Source organism: Schistocerca piceifrons, chromosome 3 (genome assembly GCF_021461385.2).
Source record: "Schistocerca piceifrons isolate TAMUIC-IGC-003096 chromosome 3, iqSchPice1.1, whole genome shotgun sequence".
NCBI lineage: Eukaryota > Metazoa > Arthropoda > Insecta > Orthoptera > Acrididae > Schistocerca > Schistocerca piceifrons.
The window spans coordinates 609,098,128-609,120,296 of record NC_060140.1 but is presented as its reverse complement, the minus strand read 5'-3'; positions in this window follow the sequence as shown (position 1 = coordinate 609,120,296).

The window sequence follows — 22,169 nt, the reverse complement described above, 5'->3', positions numbered from 1 at the left end:
TACAGCTTATAGCTCTGAGGAATTAGGAGATCGTCTGGGATTCATAATCAAAAACGATCCTGTAAAAACGTTCGCTATATTCTGAAAGTCACAGATTAAAAAAAAAAGGAATCCACACAATCCAACTACCACAGCAGTTCAGAGTCTAATGCGCTGATGCAACTATAACTGTCCAAATTAAATGTTTAAGTGAATGCTCGCCATAATTTGATGATAATGTTCATCAAACGCCACGCTAAATAATGGTAGAATGTTTGTCCCGCGGCGGCACGTGAAAATACGACATACGCAAACTGAAGATATATCATTAAAGTTATCCCAGAATTAACGCTTTACTCGAAAACGATTTCATGGTTACGCGTATCCCGAGTAACTTATTACGGCATCCGAGGCTGTTTATAGCAATGATACCGACACGACGCGACTCCCGACACAGATGGTGTAGTATTCAGCGTCTGGAGAGAACTGTGGCCTTTCTTCCTCGCGCAGCGTTCTTATATATAAATGTGCGGTGCGGACGGGTAAGGGAATGCCTGATCAAATCGGCTCTCCCGACTAGCTGCTGGGCTAGTAATGCACCACTTTAAGTTATTGAATAAATCATCGCTTCCTTTGCTGATGGCCGATGAAGCTCTCAATTTAAATGTGCATTCAGCACACAGATAAGTAATCATAATAAAAGTCTGACGTGGCTGAGTCAAATATTTTGGGCGATAGAATTAAGTTAATTACACTACACGCAGTAGACGAGCTCTGAACTTGCCCTTTGGAAATACGCTATCGCTATAGTTTTATAGTTATTCAATTGAAACTTCTCACATCTTTATGCTTATAGCGGATCTCCCTCTACTTAAATTTAAACATCCTAGCCTTATTTATTTGCCTACTTAATCTATCTTGCTTCCTTAATATTTTAAGACAAAAACCAGAAAATCATGAATTTCAACTAAAATTTTAATTTGTGAGATCCAAAATACTGTTTCTACTAAATTATTATGAAAAAGGAATCTAAATATAAATTTTTAAGTTTCTAGCTCTTTTCTGTTGCGCCAATGACTTTTACAGAAAAACGTCCAAATTTCGAAAATGGTTAAAGTTATTGAACTGACATTCAACACATATGGATCTAGTATTACTCCTGACATGCTAGAACCGTTTCAGGTTATTTACTTGATTTTTAAAGTATTGCGCAACATTTATGACGTCAGAGCTAGGCTGGTACACAATGGAAAGACTGATGTGAATTTTATACAGCGTGAGTAGGCTGCTTCCCTACATCACCCTCTACTTAAAAAATTTTTTTGAATGTTAATGAATGAAAAAAAATTTAATTACAAAAAGGGAAGCAAAAGTACAGCTTAACTCCCTATGAAAATTTAAAATTGAATTGTAAACCTATAGAAATATTAAAAGGAAACTAATTACTTACTTCAATTATTTAAATTGCTGGCATGTTCACTGCCTCTTAAGCGACATTATCACTCAAAATTTAAACAAAATCAATGAAAAACTTTGGCATACATATTGCCTTAGACAAACAAATACCTAAAAATATGTAAAATTATGAAAATCTTAAATCCATTAAATACATTTTTACATACACAAATTCAAAGAAAATAACACAGTTATTCATGATACATAAACAGATGATTAATCTTAGCAGTCTTTTCTAAACCTGAAAGAAAATTTCACAAGTCATGACAATTTTATTTTTACACACATGGTTGTAGCCGCTTTGGCTGGCGTTCTATACTTCCATTCACATGGGTAGAGGAGGGGAAGTTGCTATGGTGTGCGTCCTTCACGTTCACTCTAAATTACATGGGGAAAGGGGAGGGGTCACTGTGAGTTGTGTCCAAGTCACTCCATGCTTTCACGCAGCTACCAGGCTGCCATTATCTGGTTTGTCCTGTAGAAGAAACAAAAAGAGTGCCTCAGACTCTGTTCACTTAATATCTAAGGGTGGATCACAATAAAATCGGGATATATACATGTTATCTTTCAATATGTTACTGGAACAAAGTTAACAGAACTTTTTCAATTTTACTCTTGCGGTTACTTGTCATAAAATCGGTAAACAAATGGCTCAAAACGCCGTTAGTCGCGTACTAGAGAAAATTTATGCTCAAGGCATACAACACATGAATCCAATGTAATCTCAATTTATTATTTCTGGGCTGGAACACTGAACCAATGCTCGGTACATTCCTGATACATTTATATTTTATTCACTTAGCTGACTCATCTTCGATTACCTTATTCTTAGAGATAGTTTGAGTATATTTGATTAGTAGTTGTCTTCTCAGCTTCTTTTACATGTGAGTAACTTGTGGTAGTAGTACAGTTCTGAGTGTTCAAAACACACTACGTTTAGTTAACTACTAAATCCACTTATTGGTCCTCTGCTGCTGTGTCAGTTCCACATCTGCAATTATGTACTTACTTCATCGTAGTGTATTTATGCTGAGCTATAAATAATGTTTCACGTCTGCCATTATGTTACTCAATTATGTTGCTAGTGTATGTACTTATTTAACACTCACTCCATTAACATTTAACGCATAGGATAGCACATTTATTTCATATCTATAGTGTATTGCAGCTGATCAGTTTGCTCACGTGGCAATCCATTTCCACTCGATCGGACGCTGAAACCACAGGTAGTCTCTCTCGACCTACCACTAAAGTGCATTAAGTAATTATGGACGAGCGTAATGCCAAATTCCTTAAACCTATAGGACACCATGAGCTACTCTGTCTCATCTAACATAAGGGTACCTATGGTCGCATTCACGCCTCCAACTCATACCTGTAGGTGTGTCACCGCACCCAACACCAAAATAATGGCCAGCTCCAACCTTATAAATACTTCAGGGACGTGTCCTTCACGTCTCAACCACAAACACTGTTCAATTTTATTACGCTGCCATTCCTTGCTACACAAGGTGAGTTTATTCTTACAACTTATCTGCATATTTTTCATAACACTAAACAATCTCTTTTACTATTGATTAGTTAGCTCTAATGCATGCAATAGGTTTCACTGCCACTTCAGATCCTGCTTGTACACGAATTTGTATATCTTTTTAAATTTAAATATTGTTGGTGGACCTTTTCCAATAAAACAACACTTTGTACTTATAATATTACCGGAGTTCTATACATACTTGTTACTCAAATACATTTGTATCTTAATTACATCATACTTCTCTGTTGTTTATGTCACAGTTAGGTTTGTCACAGTAGGTTTTTTTTTCACTAATCGGTGGATAGAATGGTTACAGAACTCATGGCTTGATAGCCATGACGGAAAATTTTTGTATTGCAAAGTAAAGAGCCGAAATTTTTGTAGATAGGAAATATGAATAATGAGTGAGACCTGAAAAGGAATGAAGATCTCACACAGCTGGGACTGCACAGCTGCCACACTGTGTAGAGGTTACAGAACAACCTCCTCCCTACAGAATTCATTGGTTTCAGAAAATTTTCGTATTGGAAAGAAGGGGTCGAAATTTTTGTAGATAGGGAAGATGAAGAATGAGTGAGACCTGAAATGGAAAGAAGATCTCACACAGCTGGAACTGCACAGCTGCCACACTGTGTAGAGATTACAGAACAACCTCCTCCATACAGAATTCATTGGTTTCAGAAAATTTTCGTATTGGAAAGAAGGGGTCGAAATTTTTGTAGATAGGAAAGATGAAGAATGAGTGAGACCTGAAATGGAAAGATCTCACACAGCTGGGACTGCACAGCTGCCACACTGTGTAGAGGTTACAGAACAATCTCCTCCCTACAGAATTCATTCACTACCTATGAACTTCTTTAGGTCGATCACGTTCCTGAGACGTAATAGCTTTTTACTCTTAGGGTACTCTAGCCTATATGCATTGACATGTGTTTTTCCTATGATCCTGAAAGGTCCTTGGTATACGAACATGAATTTCTTTGTTTCTGCATTTATTTTCTTTGATTTTTCCTTGGTTTTGACAAGGACTAACTGACCTATTTCAAAATTGGTGGGTACAGCTTTTGCGTCATGACGCTTCTTCCTTTCCAATGCTCTTTTTCTTATATTTGCCCTAGCCTTTAATTTCTTCTCGTCTGTGGATATTTGCGTTAGAATAGGGAATTCTACCATATCTGCAATTATATTATGCGGTTCTTGTCCAAACATCAATTCGCAAGGCGCAAAACCAGTTGCATCATGCCTTAAGTTGTTAATTACATTCTCAAAATACTTCACGTGATCTGCCCAACTTGAGTGTTTCCGAGCACAATAAGTCCTGCAAAGCCTATTCAATTCTCTCATAATACGTTCACTCGTATTTCCTTGGGGGAAATACGCAGATATTTTTAGATGTTTCACTCCGGCCTTAGCTAGACATTCCTTAAATCTATCAGAAGTAAATTGAGGCCCATTGTCTGACAGCAAATTCTTCGGAACGCCAACGTTCACGAAAAACTCTTTTTCCAACTTTTCTACCAACGTTTTTGCATTTGCTCTTTTAACTGGGTATAGCTTAACATATTTACTGAATCCGTCCACAACAACAAAAACATGGGTGCACCCACCTCTCGAAGCAGGAAGAGGGCCAAACAAATCACAAGCCAGTAATTCTAGGGTTTCAGTTGTCTCTACTGAATGCATATCCCCTTGTATTCTTGTGTTAGCAGCACGGACTTTCTGGCACACTACACAAGATGCTAGACGCTTGGCAACACGGCGGTACATGTTGTCAAACACAACCTTCTCTTTTAATTTTGCAATGCACTTCTTTGCACCATAGTGCCCATACCTCAGCTGTACATAGTCGATTAGTAAGTCTACATGTTGTGAGGGAAAGCACAGCTTCCATTCAGAAACACCTACCTTTTTCCTCCTAAACAGAATACCTTTATGCAGACAATAGTATTGCGAAACCTTAGGATAGTTCGCATTTCCTAAATAGCTCTTCACTAACTTCAGCTGGTCATCTGCATTCTGCTCACGTCTCAAGTTCTTAATCACTCTCTTTAATGCACTTTCTTCCTTTATTTCGTGCAACGCAAACATTCGTACTTCACTTAGGTCTGTTGCTGTAATTCCCGCGTCATCACAGAGCTCCGCACTTCTAGATAACCCATCAGCTACCAGATTGTCTTTCCCTTGAATATATCTAACCTCAATGTCAAACTGCTGGAGATACAATGACCATCTTACCAAACGAGCCTTCCTCAACTTACAGGTCTTTAAAAAGGTCAACGCCTTATGGTCACTGTAAACAATTATCTTGTGACCTAATAGATACTGCTCAAATTTCTGTACCCCAAATACAATTGCCAATGCTTCCAGTTCTGAGATGCCATAATTTCTCTCTGCTGCCTGTAAAAATCGACTTGCGAAATCTATAGTCTCGTGCACTTCTTGTTCGTTCTCTATTTCTACTTGGAATACCTCCACAGCTATACCATAGCCACTAGCATCAACCGACATACAGAATGGTTTTTCAAAATCAGGATGATGTAAAATAGGACTATTAATTAAAGATTGTTTTAGCACCTCGAACGCCTGTTGACATTCTGCTGTCCAAACCCAAGGGGTATTCTTTTTCAGCAGGAGGTGAAGACAGGGCGCATTAAAAGCCTGATCACTAACAAAACGCCTATAGAAGCCGAAAAGATCGAACATCGATCTCAACTGCTTCTTGTTTCTGGGAGCTTCAAATTTTTCAATGACTGCTAGCTTGCCTGGGTCAGGCAGAATACCTTTTCCACTTACCATATATCCCAAGAAACCTATTTCCTCTTTAACGCACTCTGTCTTTTCAATCTTTAGTTTCATGCCACCTCTCGCAATAGCCTCTAACACAATTTTTAAGTTTCTAGCTCTTTTCTGTTGCGCCAATGATTCTTACAGAAAAACGTCCAAATTTCGAAAATGGTTACAGTTATTGAACTGACATTCAACACATATTGATCTAGTATTACTCCTGACATGCTAGAACCGTTTCAGGTTATTTACTTGATTTTTAAAGTATTGCGCAACATTTATGACGTCAGAGCTAGGCTGGCACACAATGGAAAGACTGATGTGAATTTTATACAGCGTGAGTAGGCTGCTTCCCTACAATTCTCCTCCACTTGTTCAAAGGTTTTATCCTGTGTGGCCACTGTTGCATCATCTGCATATATGAACATTCGTGTCTGGTGGCTGATGGTAAGATCATTGGTATAGATGTTAAATAATATTGGAGCCAAGACACTACCCTGTGCAAGTCCATTTTTCTGTGTCCTCCATCGGCTGTTTTTAGATTGTAAGGTTACATAGTAGCGTCTCTTCTGTAGCATGCATTGCACGAACATAGAAAGGGTGTAGTCCTTAGTGACATTATGCACTTTCTGGGTAAGCAACTTATGGTTAACTGTGTCATATGCAGCACTGAGATCCAGGAATGCGACCCCAGTTACTTCTCCTCTCTGATAGCCGTCTTCGATGTACTTGTGTGATATTAAGGATTTGGCCACAGCATAATTTTCCTGGTCGAAATCCAGCTTGTTCGTTAATGGGGGCTTTGTCCACATAATCAGCTATGCTTTTAAGGATCATTCGCTCCAGCACTTTAAATAAATGACAAAGCAGTGAGACAGGCCGGAAATTGTTAGCTTCAGCTGGGTCTTTCCCTGGTTTTAGTAACGCAATAACCCGAGCTTTCCTCCACACTTTAGGAATTTGCATTGTTGTAATACAGTTATTCATTAGCTCTAGGATCCATGCTTGTACTCCCAGTCCAAAATGCTTGATTTGCTCAGATCTCAGATCGTCGAGGCCAGCGGCCTTATTGTTTTTCAAATCGTTGATGGCATCTTATAGCTCCTGAATGAAGAACGGGCGAGCTAGGAAGCTAATCTCCTCGTTCAATTTTCTTTTAATTTTGCCATTCCTGATCTTCCTTTTAGTTTTTCCGTTCACGAGTAGTTGGTGAGCTATCTGATCGGGTGTAACTTCACTGTAATTTGGTTGTGGTTCTGTTGGGTCGTTGTTGAGACTTTCGACCAGTTTCCATGCCTTCCTACTGCTGTGCTTCATGTCCGTCTCTTGTAGGAGGTTACACCACTTTTCCTTTCTCGCTTCGGAGTTACCAGACATCAGTACCTCACCTGCCTGGATCGTTTCCTCTGAGAAGGGGTCCTTATCGTACAGTTCTTCATACTTTTTCAGAGCTTCCTTGCTGCTACCATTGAGTCCAGTGATATACTGGGTGCGGCACCCTCTAGGTGTGCGCCGTCGAGAGATTTTCTTGACAAGATCTATAAAAGTTTCATATGATTGTATCTCTGGTTTAATTTCCAAGATCTCCTTATCAAGGTTCTCTGTGAAAAGTTCCCAATGAGCTTTTTTGAAATTGAAGCGTCTCTTGAAGGGCATTACATCTGATTTGTTTACTGCAGTAATGCAGCAAGTTATTGCTCTGTGTTGCGATCTTGGAATTGGGTCCTCAGTTTGCTTTACAGTTTGCAGGGATACCTTTTCGGAGAGAAAGATGTTATCTTGAAAGGTCTCTGTTGTATTCCTTTCATCTTTAATTTCTTAAATCTGTTGTCATTTACGGCATAAATTCCTCTTCTAAATTTACTGTGGCGTTTCTAACTATCTGGGAGGAGACTGAGTAGTGGAACGTGTTACTTTTACACATAAACAAGAACGATCTGTCACACTACTACACTTTAAAACACAGTTTATACGTAATTCATGTCACACAGTCTCATACTGAACCTACATCCGCTTTCTTTTATATACTGTATATGATAAGATACTGTCATCCCCCTTCCCTTCTGTGTGAGAGGATGAATGAGCAAATGTATTTCTAGTTGCATGCTTGAGGGTAGCAGACAAGCCTGTCTGCTAGAGAACAGTAGGACCAACGTCGGAACAGGTAGCTACGCTTTCTAAAAGCAAAGAGGTTTCTATCCTTAGTATGGTCCTGTCCGTCCGTTGTCATGTTGGTATTGGAAGCTGCCCCTCTGGCCACTTCCGTTTGTATTTGTGAGCCACCCCTCAGGAAGGGACCAGTCAGTCTGTCCGTGGCGAGCGTCTGAAGTGGTAAGATCTCCGGCTAAGCGCGTGTCTGCTAAGTCCGTAGGACAATGGATTTCTTAAGTTCAGCCTAACTGAAAATTTAATCACCTTTATTTCAGGTTTAGCTCTAAAATATCTAATGTTATCTTAAATTGCAACGCAGTGTAATTCTCGTGTGAAGTTCAGAATATCTTCCCGTAGTTGCTTTGTTACTACTTTGTGAGTAAAGTGGAACCACGTGTTGATCAGTAACTCTAACTAAGATCATCAATCTTATGTGCGAGTGTGCGTGAGATTATAACATCTCGTCTTGACAATATTTTTCAATATAGCAACTTTTCTTTATGTTCAACCCACGTGGGGTGTACTTTGTGAGACCACTACCACGTGCTTATATAATTGTTTGACCCATCAGGTTAATAGTAAGACGTTAGTAACCAGTTCGAGGTTTTTCTTTTGTAAATTGCTTTTCGATCTAATTTATTTTAATTATCAAAATTATTGTGGAGTTACACCTTTTGTGTAAACCAAGTTGACCACGTGAAGCATGTGGTGTAATCATCAAAGTAGCCCTCAGCTATTCTTTTTGGGAAGATTTCACAGAGAGTTAGTATGAATTTAGTATACCAGTGTGTGGTAATTACCTGACAGACAGGATTGTGCTACGAACGTAATTTCTTTGGGTGAAAATTGAATCGGTTGGTTGTGGTTAATTTCCTCTTGCATGTGTTTCAACGTCCTTCGTGTGTTATTTTATGAATGCAGTGTTGTATGCAGTCCCCCAATCTTGGCTCCATATTTGATATGTTCCGTAAGATTACAATCTCACATTTTCCACAGTCCTAAATAAGGCACCAGTTTATTTATGAATCAAATTTAATATGCTGAAATTTCAATGATCAATGTTAAAATAAATTTCCAAATATAAACTGATTTATTTCTTTTTATTTAAATTCTCTTTTATATATATATATATATATATATATATATATATATATATATATATATATATATATATATATATATACATATCACCAGTTGTCATATGACTATTAATAGATCATAATTAATGTTAGTCTCTTGGGAATTTGGTAAGCTAGACTGGATACCTGGTGAAACAGTTGCGCAGTAATGCAAGGTTAACTTCCCCAGACAGCTCACAGCTTTTAACCCGCTTTTATTGGCATCACTACCGCTTACACCACAAATAAAGCAACAACATTACACATGGCGACACTGTTCTGTGATTCCGCTAGACTCTGGAATCTCTGAAACGGAAGATTGCGAGTGTTATATAATCTTAATTTTTTTTCCCTGCAGCGCTCAAACAACTTCTGCGTTGTTTCTGAGCAGACTTTCAAAAGATTCACGGCGTTGTTGAGCGGCGTTGTGTTGTTTGTCTTGTTGTTTTGTTTTCTATATTTGTGTATTTTATATGTGTGTGTGTAAACTGATTTATTTCTTTTTATTTAAATTCTCTTATATATATATATATATATATATATATATATATATATATATATATATATATATCACTGGTTGTCGTATGACTATTAAAAGATTATAATTAATGTTAGTCTGGTTGGGAATTTGGTAAGCTAGACTGGATACCTGGTGAAACAGTTGCACAGTAATGCAAGGTTAACTTCCCCAGACAGCTCACAGCTTTTAAACCGCTTTTATTGGCTATCAGTACAGATTTCATAGCAAATTAAAGTAACAACATTACAATCTGGATTATATCCTCGTTTCCATCTTCCGCTGTTAAATGATGCAGGCAACTTTGGGTCATGTATCAATTTCAGTTTAGCCTGGTCTGCCCAGATCTCCAGCATTTCGCCATAGTCATTTGTCTCTTTATAACCCCATGCGAGACCGTGACAGTTAAAATCTCCTAGTACAACTTTAATGTTTTTTGAATGGAAATTTCCAGGCTCCGTAAATTTAAACCTCGCACTGGGTGGTTTGTACACGGATGTTACAGTACATGAATGTAGCTCAATAGTTAAAATTTCTATATTTTCTTCGCAGGTCAGAGCACAGAAGCATACGTCTAAGTTCGGTTTCACAAATATAGCACTTCCGTACCTTTCGTGTGGTCTCTCATGAACTAATTTCATGCCCTGTATTTTTGGTCTATGGCTAGTTGGTGCTCTGTGTGTTTCTTGTATCACTAAAACATCACAGTGTTTCGTTTGCACATGTCAGATAATAAAATTTTTCTATTTACAGATAAGCCTTCAATATTGCAGGAAGTTGTCACTAGTGATGGTCTTGATAAAGGCCTTTTTTGAGTCTCTTCGGAGAGTTGTTTTGTCATCTTTGGTTTTGGTGCTCCGGTGTTTGCAGGATTGGCCGACTAGGTCGTTTCCACGGGACACCCGATTGCTTGTTGCTCGAGTGGTGAACGCGCTGCTGTTCCGCAATTGGTTGGGTGAAATTCCAAAGGTGGAGGGAGGGAAGTGCCACAGAAAGGGAAGTGCCCCGTAAACCAGAGTGGAGTTCGAAGAGTCTATTATAACACTAATCTTCAGAGTGTTTGTATACAATAATTTTGTTGTAGCGAACGAACATTTTTTTAATTTAAAAACCAAAGGTTCACACACTGAAAATGCATGTTTTACGTTGACCGACTTCTACATCTTCATATATACACTGCAAACCACTGTGGAGTGCATGATAGAGGGTGCTTTCCATTGTAATACATGTTACTGTGTCTTCGCTTTCCAATCACGTATAGACCGCGGACAACATGTATGTAGCTCAAAAAATAAATAAACAAAATGGTTCAAATGGCTCTAAGCACTGTGGGACTTAACATCTGATGTCATCCGTCCCCTAGAGTTAGAACTACTTAAACCTAACTAACCTAAGGACATCACACATATCCATGCCCGAGGTAGGATTCGAACTTGCGACCGCATCAGCAGCGCGGTTCCGGACTGAAGCGCCTAGAACCGTTCGGCCACAGCGGATGGCAATAAATAAACAAAAATAAAAAATAAAATAAAAATTAAAGAAGGCTGTACCATTCGTACCATGCATCTTTGTATGCGTTCAGTGTTCCCTGTTAGTCCTATTCGTTACGAGTTCCATACACTTGAGCAATGCTCTAAAAAAGGGGCACGCAGGTGATATGTAAGCTGGCATCATTTTCCGAGTATGCTCCCTATGAACCGAAGTACGCCACCTGAATTACTTAGGATTAAGCATAAATGATCATACCATTTCATATCGTTACAGATTCTTACACTCAGGTATTAGTATGTGGCGACTGATGCCATTTGTGACTCACTGATGTTGTAGGGTGGGATACCACTTAATGCGTTTTGTGAAGTGCCCAGTTTTACCTTTCTGGATGTTTAAAGTAATTTGCTAATCTTTGTGCCGCTCTGAACTCTTATCAAAAACGAACTAGAATCTGTGCAACATTTTTCAAGTAGTACTACATTATATGTTACTGCATCATCTGCAAGAAGTCTGAGGCTGCTATTCATATTGTCTGTCAGGTCATAGATACGTACAACACGCTTCCTTGGGGTACGCCTGAATATATTCCTACTTCTGTCGATGAATCTCCATCCAAAATGGCATGCTGCGCCCTTGCTACTCATATATCCTCAGTCCAATCACAAATATTGTTTGTTCTTTCACAAAATTGTACTTTGGTTAATAATCGTTGGCATGGTTTCTAATTAAATGCTTTTAGTAAGTCAAGAGGTACTGCAGAACCCATGCTGGCTGGCGGGGAGAAGGTCATTCTTTTTAGTAAGTACGAGGCTTGGAACTTTAATAGTGGAAACTATTTATTTACAGCTCGTACAAAATAGATACGTGTTTCAAAGTTTTACTGACCTTCAAAGTAATCACCAGCATTGCGTATAACTCGTTGACAGCGATGTGGAAGTCGTAGGATACTCTTAGCAGTGCCAGTTGTGTTGACAGTTTGAGTTGCGCGGTCTATTGCCCGACGAATTTATAGCAGTTCTGAAGCGAATGCCGTGAAGTGCTTCCTTCAGTTTAGAAATCGAGTTGAACTCACGAAGTCTTAAGTCAGCGGAGTGCAATAGGTGATATAGCAAGCACTTAGCAGCCCCATTAGTCAAACCAGTAACAGCTTGCACTGTACGTGCTTGAGCATTGTCCTGCAAAATGACGTTCAGGTCCTGCAGAAAGTGTCATCATTTCTGTCTCTAAGCTGCTCGTAGGTTGTGTTCCAAAAATGAACAGCATAGAGACAGAAGTGATGATACTTTCTGCAGGACCTGACCATCATTTTGCTGGACAATCCTCAAGCACGTACAGTGCAAGATGTTACTGATTTGTTTGACTGATGGGGCTGCTAAGTGCTATACCACGTAGTGCACTCCCCTGACTTAAGCACTCGTGAGTTCAACTCGATTTCTAAACTGAAGGAAGCACTTCACGGCATTGGCTTCAGAACAGCTACAAATTCGTCGGGCAATAGGCCGTGCCGCTCGAACTGTCAACACAATTGGCACTGCTAAGAGTATCCTACGACTTCCACATTGCTGGCAACGGGTTATACACAATGCTGGTGACTACTTTGAAGGTCAGTAAAACTTTGAAATATGTATCTATTTTGCACGAGCTGTAAATAAATAGTTTCCTATATTAAAGTTCCAACCCTCGTATATAACAAAGTAGCAACGCCAGAATGCAGTATCGATTTGCAGAATGACGTGCAGAGGATTGATGAATGATGCAGGCTGTGGCAATTGAGCTTGAATGCAAATGAATGTAACGTTTTGCACGTACGCAGGAAGAGAAATCTACTGTACTATTGATTACAGATTGCTGGAAACAATATCTAGAGTAAAATATCTGGGGGTAAGTATCCAGACTGACCGTAGGTGGAATGAGCGCATAAATCAAATAGTAGGAAAATCAGTTGCTGGACACCGATTCACGGGAAGAATATTAAGGAATTGTAACTCAGGAGTAGATATAGACTCAGATCACAATATAGTAGTGATGAAGAGTAGGCTGAAGTTCAAGACATTAGTCAGGAAGAATCAATACGCAAAGAAGTGGGATACGGAAGTACTACGGAATGACGAGATACGTTTGAAGTTCTCTAACGCTATAGATACAGCAATAAGGAATAGCGCAGTAGGCAGTACAGTTGAAGAGGAATGGACATCTCTAAAAAGGGCCATCACAGAAGTTGGGAAGGAAAACATAGGTACAAAGAAGGTAGCTGCGAAGAAACCATGGGTAACAGAAGAAATACTTCAGTTGATTGATGAAAGGAGGAAGTACAAACATGTTCCGGGAAAATCAGGAATACAGAAATACAAGTCGCTGAGGAATGAAATAAATAGGAAGTGCAGGGAAGCTAAGACGAAATGGCTGCAGGACAAATGTGAAGACATCGAAAAAGATATGATTGTCGGAAGGACAGACTCAGCATACAGGAAAGTCAAAACAACCTTTGGTGACATTAAAAGCAACGGTGGTAACATTAAGAGTGCAGCGGGAATTCCACTGTTAAATGCAGAGGAGAGAGCAGATAGGTGGAAAGAATACATTGAAAGCCTTTATGAGGGTGAAGATTTGTCTGATGTGATAGAAGAAGAAACAGGAGTCGATTTAGAAGAGATAGGGGATCCAGTATTAGAATCGGATTTTAAAAGAGCTTTGGAGGACTTACGGTCAAATAAGGCAGAAGGGATAGATAACATTCCATCAGAATTTCTAAAATCATTGGGGGAAGTGGCAACAAAACGACTATTCACGTTGGTGTGTAGAATATATGAGTCTGGTGATATACCATCTGACTTTCGGAAAAGCATCATCCACACAATTCCGAAGACGGCAAGAGCTGACAAGTTCGAGAATTATCGCACAATCAGCTTAACAGCTCATGCATCGAAGCTGCTTACAAGAATAATATACAGAAGAATGGAAAAGGAAATTGAGAATGCGCTTGGTGACGATCAGTTTGGCTTTAGGAAAAGTAAAGGGACGAGAGAGGCAATTCTGACGTTACGGCTAACAATGGAAGCAAGGCTAAAGAAAAATCAAGACACTTTCATAGGATTTGTCGACCTGGAAAAAGCGTTCGACAATATAAAATGGTGCAAGCTGTTCGAGATTCTGAAAAAAGTAGGGGTAAGCTATAGGGAGAGACGGGTCATATACAATATGTACAACAACCAAGAGGGAATAATAAGAGTGGACGATCAAGAACGAAGTGCTCGTATTAAGAAGGGTGTAAGACAAGGCTGTAGCCTTTCGCCCCTACTCTTCAATCTGTACATCGAGGAAGCAATGATGGAAATAAAAGAAAGGTTCAGGAGTGGAATTAAAATACAAGGTGAAAGGATATCAATGATACGATTCGCTGATGACATTGCTATCCTGAGTGAAAGTGAAGAAGAATTAAATGATCTGCTGAACGGAATGAACAGTCTAATGAATACACAGTATGGTTTGAGAGTAAATCGGAGAAAGACGAAGGTAATGAGAAGTAGTAGAAATGAGAACAGCGAGAAACTTAACATCAGGATTGATGGTCACGAAGTCAATGATGTTAAGGAATTCAGCTATCTATGCGGTAAAATAACCAATGACGGACGGAGCAAGGAGGACATCAAAAGCAGACTCGCTATGGCAAAAAAGGCATTTCTGGCCAAGAGAAGTCTACTAATATCAAATACGGGCCTTAATTTGAGGAAGAAATTTCTGAGGATGTACGTCTGGAGTACAGCATTGTATGGTAGTGAAACATGGACTGTGGGAAAACAGGAACAGAAGAGAATCGAAGCATTTGAGATGTGGTGCTATAGACGAATGTTGAAAATTAGGTGGACTGATAAGGTAAGGAATGAGGAGGTTCTACGCAGAATCGGAGAGGAAAGGAATATGTGGAAAACCCTGATAAGGGGAAGGGACAGGATGATAGGACATCTGCTAAGACATGAGGGAATGACTTCCATGGTACTAGAGGGAGCTGTAGAGGGCAAAAACTGTAGAGGAAGACAGAGATTGGAATACGTCAAGCAAATAATTGAGGACGTAGGTTGCAAGTGCTACTCTGAGATGAAGAGGTTAGCACAGGAAAGGAATTCGTGGCGGTCCGCATCAAACCAGAAACGAGTCAGTAGACTGATGACCAAAAAAAAAAACTCATCGATGAAGGACGTGTCGTACAAGACGCTTATTCGACCGATTCTTGAGTATTATTCATCTTTGTGGGATCCTTACCAGGCAGAACTGATAAAAGAGATGGAGAAGATTCAAAGAAGAGCTGTGAGTTTGATACGGGATCGTTTGGTCGGCGCGAGAACGTTTCACATATGCTCAACAAACTACAGTGACAGACGTTTCAGGAGAGGCGTTATGTATCGTGGACATGTTTAGCACTGAAATTTCGAGAGAGCACTTTCCTGAAAGAGTCAGACGACATATTATTTCCTCCCACATTCATCTCGCGAAATAACCACGACGAGAAAATGTGAGAAATTAGAGCTAATACGGAGGCTTACTGACAATAATTCCTTCCACGCGCCATTCGCGAGTGGAACGGGGAAGGGTACCAGAAATACCCCTCGCCACACACCGTTAGGTGACTTGCGGAGTATGATGTGGACGTAGACCAGATTATTTTGATCTCAGAATATGTTCTAGGATTCTACAACATATTGACGTCAGTGAGATAGGACGATAGTTTGGTGGCAACCACTTAATCGGAAAGGTGTCGATGCTGTTAATTCCCTTACAACTGTCTACAGTTGCGAGCCACGACCATACTTTTGGAGAGCTTTGTAGGCCTTCCAGTGAACGTGCTGGAGCCCAGTTACATAGCGGTAGTGAAGGCGCCTGACCCTGACTTTGGACAATACCTTCCTCAGTGCACGTCAAACGCTGCGGTTGCAGCCACCCCCCACCTTATCTCCCGATAACGACCGACGCTCACTATTTCGATTACAAGGCACCTGGCGTGAACCCTCCGTGCTCCCATAACACTCGTCTGTCACACTATTTCTAGTCGCAGTCATCAACTTCTTGATATCGGTGTATCTAAACACAGGACTGCTCTAAATGATTAATTCATTTTAAAAACTCTGTATTTTGCAAAGTATTACATGAACAGTTGTGACTGCTGTATAAGAGAGCAGTAAACTCACTACGTTTGTATTGAACCCATCTGTTGGCGTTACTGGTGCCTTTATAAAATAGCGACAAAGCAACTGAGGATGAACATTTTACCTCCAGCTGATATTCAGTGACGAAGCAACCTTCCATTTACCTACAGAGATTAATCGCCAGAATGTCAGAGATTGTGAGGCACTGCATATTCTTATGGAATTCTGACTGGTGAAGGAGGTTCGCCGAAGGTTAATGTCGTCTGAACAATGTCTCAGACGAAGCTGTATGAGACTGTGACGGATACCTCTTTTACCTACATATACTGCAGTTGTGATGGTTTCCACAACTGACTGCTAATTCCAAGAATTTCGTCTTCCACCAAGACCGACCATAGATGTTCATCACTACTGAAACGACTAACTTCTTCATCGCTACATTGGGAGCAGCGGTGAAGATGATGTGGCTCCGTTCTTTCGCCCCACTCACCACCAGACAGCAGCTCCAACAGGTCGCCTGACCTAACGGACTGCGACGTTATCCTCTGGGGATATACAGGGTGATTCAAAAAGAATACCACAACTTTAAAAATGTGTATTTAATGAAAGAAACATAATATAACCTTCTGTTGTACATCATTACAAAGAGTATTTAAAAAGGTTTTTTTTCACTCAAACACAAGTTCAGAGATGATCAATATGGCCCCCTCCAGACACACGAGCAATATCAACCCGATACTCCAACTCGTTCCACACTCTCTGTAGCATATCAGTCGTAACAGTTTGGATAGCTGCTGTTATTTCTCGTTTCAAATCATCAATGGTGGCTGGGAGAGGTGGCCGAAACACCATATCTTTAACATACCCCCATAAGAAAAAATCGCAGGGGGTAAGATCAGGGCTTCTTGGAGGCCAGTGATGAAGTGCTCTGTCACGGGCTGCCTGGCGGCCGATCCATCACCTCGGGTAGTTGACGTTCAATTCAGACGATAAGGTTTCATAACTAACCTTTTTTGTAGGACTCTCCATACAGTTGATTGTGGAATTTGCAGCTCTCTGCTAGCTCTGCGAGTCGGTTTTCCTGGGCTGCGAACAAATGCTTGCTGGATGCGTGCTACATTTTCATCACTCGTTCTTGGCCGTCCAGAACTTTTCCCTTTGCACAAACACCCATTCTCTGTAAACTGTTTATACCAACGTTTAATACACCACCTATCAGGAGGTTTAACACCATACTTCGAAATGCACGCTGAAGAACTGTCGTCGATTCACTTCTGCCGTACTCAATAACACAAAAAGCTTCCTGTTGAGCGGTCGCCATCTTAGCATCGACTGACGCTGACGCCTAGTCAACAGCGCCTCAAGCGAGCAAATGTACAACTAAATGAAACTTTATAGCTCCCTTAATTCGCCGACAGATAGTGCTTAGCTCTGCCTTTTGTCGTTGCAGAGTTTTAAATTCCTAAAGTTGTGGTATTCTTTTTGAATCACCCTGTATTAATGACCGTGTTTGCGTACCCCCCATTGTCAAGAACACTGGGACAGCTCAGAGAAAACATCAAATGCTAATGTGATGATCATTGACAGTATGTTGCTACGTAAGGTATAGAACGAACTTGATTACCGCTTGGACATCTATTGTGTGACCAGAGGGGCACTCGCAGAACATTTATACAGAGCAAAATGCAAGTTTGATGAGTTTACGGTTCTATTCGTGGCCGCGCGGGATTAGCCGAGCGGTCTTAGGCGCTGCAGTCATGGACTGTGCGGCTAGTCCTGGCGGAGGTTCGAGTCCTCCCTTGGGCATGGGTGTGTGTGTTTGTCCTTAGGATAATTTAGGTTAAGTAGTGTGTAAGCTTAGGGACTGATGATCTTAGCAGTTAAGTCCCATAAGATTTCACACACATTTGAACATTTTTGTTCTATTCGCACATCAACCATATTTGTACATGTAATACTTCGGAAAATATTAAACTTTGAAAAGAATGAATCGTATTATTTCAAAAGTAATCACCGTAACTGTTTATACATTTATCCCACTGTGAGCCGAGACGGTCAACACGTTCATGGAAAAATGTTGGCCATTGCCAACGGAACCATGATTATACCCAGGCGTGCAGCTCTTCCTCCAAAGCAAATCGATGGCCACGAGCTGGCCGTAGTGGCCGAGCGGTTCTAGGCGCTACAGTGTGGAACCGCGCGACCGCTACGGTCGCAAGTTCGAATCCTGCCTAGGGCATGGATGTGTGTGAGGTCCTTAGGTTAGTTAGGTTTAAGTAGTTCTAAGTTCTATGGGACTGATGACCTCAGAAGTTAAGTCCTATGGTGCTCACAGCCATTTGAACCATTTTTGATGGCCACGACTGTCTTCCTTCAGGGCTCCAGACATATGGAAGTCGCGTGTGCAGGGATCGGGACTGTATGGGATGATGATAATTTGGCACTTATTTTCTGAAAGCGGCTATCGAGACGAATCAAATGATGTGTAACAGTGAGGTCTTTGTCTTTGAAGCTCAACGAACGTCAAATTGATGGCATGAACGTCGATTTACAGAAGGTGTCCGAAGTGATGATCATTGGTATGAATGCAGTGCTACAATCTTCTTATCATGGATTGAGTGGTATTCCTTATCACTTCGGCACTTATCGAAGCACATGCTATAAGAATTCTCTCTCGCATATCGTGCAAATAGTAAATATTCGCCGAATACGGCGTATCCACCTAACGTGCCACTGACACGTAAACACCATTGGACCGTTTCGCAACACAACAATAATAGGAACGGTAAGACTTGTATCGTCGAATCAAGCGATGCTTCTCATTTACGGAGAATGCCAACGAAATTCAGTGAGAGCTAGAGATTTATACGCTGAAATATATCCTCAAAGTACTCACCCTACACGTCGTACATTTTAATATGTGAATGATAAATTGAGAACAACTGGACCTTTAACGCATTGGAAACATATCAGGAAAAGGAAAATTACTAACGAGGAAACGGAAATTGGTACTCTTGCCTCTGTGGTTCGACATCCTTGTGTTAGTTCGCGTCAAATCGCAAGGGAATCTGGCATGAGCCAGAGCAATTTTGTTCGTTTTCTGCATCGCCATAAATATCATCCTTACCGTATCAGCCTCCACCAAGAATGACCTGGTACGGATTGTATGCGTCTCATTGAATTCTGGCGATGGGCTCAGCTTCAGATTCAGAGGGATGACACATTTATTAATTTGATTTTATTTACTGAAGAGGCTACATCCACGAACCATGGAAATGTTAATCTGCATAACATGCATTATTGGACAACTCAAAATCCATGTTGGCTGCGGCAAACTGTACACCACAAACCGTGGTCGGTGAATGTATGGTGTATGATTCAGGAGAACAGAATTATAGGCCCCTATTTCATCGAAGGAAGGTAGGAAGTACACCAGCAAGAAACATTACGTCTGTTATTGGAAGAAATACCTTTAGGTACAAGCAACAGAATGTAGTCTCAAAACAATGGGTGTCCGGCACATTTTTCGCTGATGGCTAGAAATGAGTTGCAGAGACAATTCCCAAATCGTTGAATTGAACGCGGAGGAGATGTATCGTGGCCGGCTCGTTCGCCAGACTTGACGCCTCTGGTTTTTTTCTTGTGGGGATTCGTAAAGGACATTGTTTATAAAAACGTTCCAACTACACCTGAAGATATTCGAGAGAGAATTGTCAGAGCATGTGCTTCGATAAGTGCCGATGTGATAAGGAATACCACTCAATCCATGATAAGAAGATTGCAGCACTGCATTCATACCAATGGTCATCACTTCGAAAACGTTCTGTAAATGGACGTTCATGCCACCTTTGTGACCTTTGTCGGCTTTCAAAGACCTTACTGTTACACATCATTGGATTCGTCTCTATAGCCGCTATTAGAAAATAAATACTAAATTATAGCATCACATTAAAAAAAAAGTTGACCTTGATATCTCTGAAGCGACCCCATCGAGCAAAAAAATACCAATGTCATATTATGGCCCCCGTTGTCCCAAGCAACTTTCGTCCCACAAACTTTTCACCTCCTATCATACTTTCGGAGTTACGTTTGGTGGCAACAGTTAGTGACACGCCCTGTAGACGCAAGATGTAAGAACCATGAGACGTTGACACTGACCAGAGCAGCGCTGCAGTGGTCTAACGGTGTCCGCAAGATGGCCCTCCCGATATTTCGACCTCGCAGTCTTGTTGGTCTTACTTCCAGACTGTGTGAAAGAGCGCGTTAGTTTCGCACCTACGCCAACTTGAATGAATCTAACGAGCACAGATACAGCGGTAGTCAGCGAATATACATTTTTTTTAATTTCTCCTTAAGCGCTACAACACCATACAGTGAGAGTACGTGTACAGATGTGTATCTAGCGTAATTATTACTCGAAGATGTTTTCTGTAGAGCACTGGAAGTTAAATCCGTCCATGTTGTTTGATGCTAAGATCATACACCCAACGGGAGTGGCACATTGTCAGAAGAGAATAGATCTTGTTGGTTTCCTGCGGACACAGTTCTACTGCGGAACGGATGACAGGGGCTTCACAGTGTGGGAGTGAAGTGGAGCGCCAAGTGGAAACATAGTCCAAAGTTAATGTGCGCCGGACAGTACGAGTCTTGTGGATAAAACATCTAAATTGCAGACAATTCACCGTGAAATTCAGGAGATGTGTGGACTGAATTCGCAGTGTCGTGTCCAGCCGTAGTGAAATGGTGTCAACAGCTTGGCTAAGACCGCACAGACGTGGGTGATGACAAGGAAAGAAAGCCTTCGACTTCGACCGCACGAGACAAAGTCCAGGCAATCTTTCCGGTAAACGGAAAGAACGTCTGGGAGAAAAGATATTTTCCAACTATGAGGACGTCCATACATTCGTTCTCGATAGGCTCCGTGAGCAAGGATCGGATTTCTATCATCTGAACTACTGGTACAATGTTTCGACCGTTGTTTACAGGAATTTCACTGCTGTAACAATGCGTAACTTATATTTTGAACTTCCGTCGCAGATTTCGTGACTAAATGACTTCGGCCTTGCTGCAGAGTAACGTGCCATAAAATTTTTTTATAGTGGCTGTGTTATAATGAAACGTATGTACATGTTTCCCAATTAATGTGCTATCTTACACATTTATTCATTAGCGACGCTTTTTCGAGCCCCTAGTGCTTATTTTCAGGCGTTGAAAAAACTGTGATAGAATGAAGGCTGTCGCGACTGGATGATATTGCTGCTGGCAAACCTTTCGTGATACAAGGTCATGGTCCAAGAAACTCTTTTGTTCCTAACGTTTCGTCCAGAACTGCTCTGGACATCGTCAGAGGCGTTGCTCCTCCGTTGAGTCTTACCGACTGAAGGATCGGAAGCCTGAGAGCGACACATGTAATGAAGAAAAAGGGGCGTGGCCGGAGTTACGCGTAATAAGCAGAGATGATCCTTGTCGAAGGTGAAACTTAACTATCGATTGTCGTCTTGTAAAAGATAAAAAAACTGTTTAGCGATTCTGCAGAGCTACTGTCCGTATGTCGCTAAGTTCATGGTCTCTTCGTTCCTATTAAAAAAATTCCTGCGGTTATATATTTCAATGGCTTCTCTACACAGCCGTGGTTAATATTTCGTCGTCGTTCACAAAATTCTTTTTCAGAAGACTTCACTTTATGACTTTCTGGCTGAAGAGCATGGTCTGCTATGGTCGATCTGTCTATTTTCCCTCGTCGGCAGACTTTTGTGTTCATTTAGCCGTGTTGTCAAGATTCTCTTGATTGTTCCAATATAAAGTTTATCACACGTACACGAAATTTTATATATGTCGCATGCTGACAGAGAAGGGCGTTTAGCCTTCACAGATCGGATAGCTTGACCTATTTTCTTGGATGGTCTGAAATCCGTTCTAATGTTATCATTCTGAAAAATTTTCCCGTTCTGATCTGTTACTTTTTTTAATAAAAGTGAGAGAAACTGTATTCTTCGTCG